Below are 6036 nucleotides of genomic sequence, written 5' to 3' on the forward strand. Positions count from 1 at the left end.
TTTGAATGACTCCAATTGTGAGGAAATTTTCCCATATATCAAGGTTAAATCTCTCTGTTTGTAACTTCTACCTATTTCTCATACTTTTGCTGTCTAGGACCATGCAGTACAAATCTAATCTCTTTTGCGTATGATAGGGTCTCAAATACATGAAGACAATTTTTGCATTCCTCTCTCCTCTCCCCTACCAAGTCTTTTTCTCTTCCAAACTAAGCATCTACATTTCAATCCTCATATAACAAAATCTTAAGGACCTCTACTATTTTGGCCACTATCCTGGTCAGCTGGATGCTACTTCAGTGTATGAATATCCTTATTAAATACTATGATGTCTAGAATTGAATATAATTTATTAGACATGGTTGGACTAGAGTAGAGTACAATGGCAGCATAATCACCTCTTATGTTGAGAATACTATGCATTCTAAATGCAGCCTGAGATTCCTTTTTTTTTTTGGCTGCCAATACACACTCTTCAGAAGATCATAGGATTATAGATCAACAGCTGAAAGTAACCTCAGAGGCCATTTAGTTTAATTGTCTTTTTACAAATAAGGAGGTTAAATCACTCACAGCTACAACTATAAGCAATAGAGGTAGAAGTTGAACCTAATTCCTGCATGTTCCTGTTGAGTTTGTAGGCCCCTAAAGTCTCCATATCTTTCATATATATATATATATATATACATATATATATATATATATATATAGTTTTGTGAAGTCTTAGAGTTTCTTTCCTTAGATGTTTATCAGCTGAGTGACCCTGAAAAAAGTCATTTAACTTTTCCAGTCTCAGTTTCCTTATTTGAAAATTAAGGATTTGGATTCAATAGCCTCAAAGGTCCCTTTCAACACTAATTCTATGATCCTATGATTTCCAGGTCCTTCATTTTGTGAAGCTAACTTTTTATTCTAAACTTTAAACTGAATATTGATCCACTAAATTTCACTTTATTTTACATCTGGCTCATTGTTCTAGTTTAGTGATGGTGAACCTATGTAACGGGTGCCAAAAATGGCATGCAGATCACTCTCTGTGGGCATGTTGGCTCCCTTCCTCCCAAAGAGTTCGTTACTAGAAAGGCAAAGGTCATGTTCACCATTTATAAAATAATTAACCTTTAGGTCACAAGGATTATAGTAGCTTTTAACAATTTAATTTTAATATAAATATAATCAAGAAAGAAATAAGCAGGGGTGGAAATAAAAATTTATTTCCTAGCCTACCGCTCTGATCTTATCAACCCATGAGAGTGTCTTCTGCCCCAGCCACCAATGCCAAATTGCAGAAAGACACCCTAGCCAAAGACCTCCAGAGAAGCACATCCTCTCCTTTTCAGTCTCCTTTCTGTATCCTCCTTCTCCATGTCACTTCCTTTCCCTATGTGCTGGTCTACCACTTCTCAGGAGCCAATCAAAGTCTCTGTTTGGAGTGTTCCAGCCATGCTGATGGGCTGGCTAATGGGCTGGCTCAGATGAATAGAAAGTTCAGGACACTGGGAGGAAGGGGTTCCCTTTACACACTGAAATCCTAGTAAGCTCTGTGTACAACAGTTTCCTTATTTATCAGCTAACCTAGAAATCCTGTCAAAAAAGAAAGTAACATTTATCTTCATCAAGAACTACTTGTTGGCTCTTTGTGATCACTGCTTCCGTTTTTAGAGCTTGGTAGTAAAAACAATCTACCTCCTCATTTTTATTGATAAAGAAAATGTGTTCCTGAAAGAAATTACAAAGAAAAATTGTTAGCTCAGTACACATGCATTAACTCTTCAAGCTAACTTAGGAAAGGTGAACATGATACAGTTATGGGACAATAATAATAAAGCATGATATCAACAAAAGTCAATATGGGAGTGTTCAAAACAGAGAAATAGTTTTTTGTTCAAGCCCTTTGTAATTAAATCAAAGATACAGACTATGTAATATGAAAAAGTAGGGGGGGCAGAGATCATATTCAAGGAAAAATGGGTTAGGTAGGCTCTGAAGATAGTATCTGCAGAAAAGTCTTGAGATATTTGAATGGAAGGTTCTATTGACTCTGTAGTATTAGGTGTTCCAGGAGTAAAAAAACAGTAGATGTGAAATGGATTTTACATTGCAGCAATTTGTCGAGGGAAAGTTTACTTATCTATTCTACAGATTTTAGATATCAACCTCTCTGTCATTTGGGCAAAAGTTAAAAGGGGAGGTAGGGTTGGGACATAGTCTGCCAACTCTAAATGGTTTATTTAAGCTGGTTACCCCCCGTTCCTTCAAAATCATTGCTCTTTGAGCTGGTACTCGACTTATCTCCTTCTTATTGACCTGGAATATACCTGAACCCTTATTTAGGTAATGGCTCATGTTTGTTTCCCTTAAACGTCAAAACGTGGGGGCGTTTCTGACTATTTTGACCAGTAGTTGTGCTCCTGACAGGTATCTTGTCCTTGCTTTTTGGTACTGTGGGACAGGCTTCTAAGAAACTTAGCCATTCACTACCCCAAGGGCATCTTGGAATAAATTTTCCTGCCAAACAAATGTCACTCTCAGTTGGGATAAAGCATATTATTAGAAGAAGGTGATCAAATTCATCTTCAAGGAGGTGAAGTAGCTCTCTAATGATCACCAGCGGTTGGAGTGGGTAAGGGAGTACCAAAAGTTCTTAAAGCCTCATGAATTTCTTGGGTATGCCTATCTCTATCTCTACACATACACAAATGTTGGAGTTAAAGATGGGCTAGGTTTTCAGTACTGGACATCAATTCTGATTTGAGGAGAAAATTGCTGTGGAATGTCATATTTATAAATATAATGCAGGTTATACATAGAGAGTGTATATATAATATATACTTATATATTACACACACACACGTGTGTGTGTGTGTGTAGCCTGTAGGTTAGGTTCTGGATTCACTTGAACTCAATTTGGAAACACCTCAAGTAATTAATACTTTCATATTGATCATTGACCCTTTCCCCCAAATTTCTCTGGAAAAAATCAGAATCTGGCTAATTTTTTTTCTCCTCTGGAGTTATTAAACTTCTTTTCTGCAAACAACGTGGTGTGTCCAAGGCATTGAAATATAAACTATATTTATTCAGGATAATAAGGAATAGTATCCCAGACCCCTTTAGCCAGTAAATAATATATCGCAAATGAGATAATAAATGTAAAATTCTGTGCAAACTGCAAAATGTTATATAACTGCTAGCTGTGATTATTAATGAAACTCTGAATTCATCTTTGACCTTTCCCTTTCCCTTTAGCCTCAACATTAAATAAGATATGCCTTATGAATTCTGCCTTCATAATATTTCTCACATTTATCTTCTTTCCACTTCCTCTACCAACACCCTAGAGCTTAGGCTATCATTATATTTTATCTGCCTAGTCTTCTACTTATTTAAATTTTTTTAAAGAGTTTTACTGAGAGGCTTTATTTTTACATTACAAATATTTATTGATTACTCTCCACTCTGTGAGATCTCATCTAATAAAGCAAAACAAGTAAAACGAATAATGTGGTGACTTCATTTTCATCCTGCATTTTTCACTGCTATAACTCACCTCTCTTAAAAATGAGTTTAAAAATTAACAAATTTATTTTCTCTCCTTTTCACTTCTTACATCATTGAAAAAGTAAATGAAGAAAAATAAATTCCTTGAAACAAATATGAATGGGGAAACAAAACAAATTACCCTTTTGGTTGTATCCTAAAATATGTATGTCTCATTCTGTACACTAAATTTGTCACCTCTCTGCCAGGGGTTGGAGTGTATGTTTCCTTATTAGTACTCTGGAATCACGGATGGTCATTATGTTGATAACAATTTCTACAATTTTCAATATTTTTTCTTTGTAGCATTGTTATTATATAAATCATTCTGCTTATTTTATTCTTAATCAATTTAGAAGTATTCAAGAAATTTCATTTTAATAAAATTGATTAATTATAATAGAAGTTGCTATTCTGATTCTGATTACTTTTCTCTGGATCAGTTCATATAAGTATTTCCATGTTTTTTTGAACATCTATGTCTTCATTTCCTATAGCACAATAGTACTCCATAACATTCATATACCATAAATTACTAAGCCATTCCACAAATAACAAGCATCTCTTTAGTTTCCAGTTCTTTTTCATCACAAAAAGAGCTGCTATAAATATTTTTGTACATAAAGGTCCTTGTTATTTCTTTGTTCTCTTTTGGGTATAGACCAATAGCTGCATCAAAAGGTATGCAATGTCGGGGGAAGCTGGGTAGCTCAATGGATTGAGAGCTAGGCCTAGAGATGGGAGATCCTAGGTTCAAATCTGGCCTCAGACACTTCCCAGCTGTGTGACCCTGCGTAAGTCATTTGACCCTCATTGCCTAGCCCTTACCACTCTTCTGCCTTGGAGCCAATACACAGTATTGACTTCAAGATGGAAGGTAAGGGTTAAAAAAAAAAAGGTATGCAATGTTGAGTGCATTTTCTAATATAATTCCAAGTTGCTCTCCAGAATGGTTGTATCCATTCACAGGTCTATTAACAGGACATCAACATGCCTATTTTTCTACAGTCCCTCCAACATTTATTATTTACCATCTTTGCCAATATAATGAGTATAAGGTAGAATTTCATAAACGTTTTAATTTATATTTCTTTAATTAGTAGTGATTTGGAGCATTTTTTTTTCATATAGTTATAGGTAACCCAGGTTTCTTACCTTTAGGAGTCTTTTTCCATTATCTCCTCTCATGCTTATAATACTGACAATACAAACTGAAATACATAAATGTGATTATTCCTTTGCTTAAAATAATAACAAAAACAAAACTTTGCAGTAACTCTGTGGTATAAATTACAAACTGTTCTGGGGACATCTGAACTACTGGCCCTGATCCAAACATGGTTTTACATCAAGAGGGGAGCAGTGCCTTTGGATGGGATCCTTACTATCACAAATTCCAATTCCCACTACCAAACAGTAGTTGTTGTTGGGCCAGGCCACTAAATGTAAAGCAATATAGAGAAACAGAAAACGACACAGGCTGAGTGGGTCCAACATCCATGATTACCTCAACTATGACATCCCTTCAGACTCTGGTAGAGATAGCCCAGGATACTGAATTCAAGAATTCCAAGAATAGTAAGCCATATAATAATAGTAAAGCCAATAGTAAACAGCATTGGTCCTGATTCCTGCTTGGCTCCATACACATCATCAAAGAGAGCTACCCTAGAGAAGAATGGTTCCCTATCCTTGCCACTACCAGCACCAACCACTGACCAATTATTATCAATAGGAATTTAAGCCCAAGACCCGCAAAAGAAGTAGTGCTCCCCAGGACACTGGCTCTGCTTTCAGTCCACCTCCCTAGTCCATCATCATCCAGGGAAACATCTTTTTGAAGATGTGACTTGGCAACTTTCTTTGCTTTCACCCCTACCTTCTTATTAGCCACAGGTCCAGAGGACTTGGAAAAGAAAGTTCTTTCTACCAAAAATGTTACCATTGTCAAATGATCAACATCAGAAATGGGTATGGCTTTATCAGTAAAAATAATATTAAAGAAGATGCATTAGCATTGGCTTTGCTACAGAATCCTAAGGATCCTGGGGTCTTTCTATTTGATTGCATTTGGAACCTATCTTCCCCATTATAGTGTGAACAGCTTGATATTAGAGATTGCCTTGCTTTTCTATTTGTATCAGAACTTAGCATAGTAGTTTGCACATATCCAGTTCTTAATAAATGCTTTTTTATTCATTAATTTATTCATTCACCCTGGTATTCAAGGCTCTCTATCATGGCTCCAAACTACCTTTTTACCTTGTTTCATACATGTTTTTACATACTGCTCTTTATTCTAAGCAAAACTGGACCATAGCTGATTCTGTTTCTTATTCTGCTCTCTCCTTGAGATAATTTTGTAAAGCATTAAGCACAGTGCTTGACACATAGTAAGTACATAATAAATACTTGCTCTCTTCCTTCTTTCCTCAGTCCTTCATGTCTAGAATGGACTTCATCCATATTTTTATCTTTTCCTTTATAAACTTCAAG

The sequence above is a fragment of the Monodelphis domestica genome, chromosome 8, assembly GCF_027887165.1.
Source record: "Monodelphis domestica isolate mMonDom1 chromosome 8, mMonDom1.pri, whole genome shotgun sequence".
Classification (NCBI taxonomy): domain Eukaryota; kingdom Metazoa; phylum Chordata; class Mammalia; order Didelphimorphia; family Didelphidae; genus Monodelphis; species Monodelphis domestica.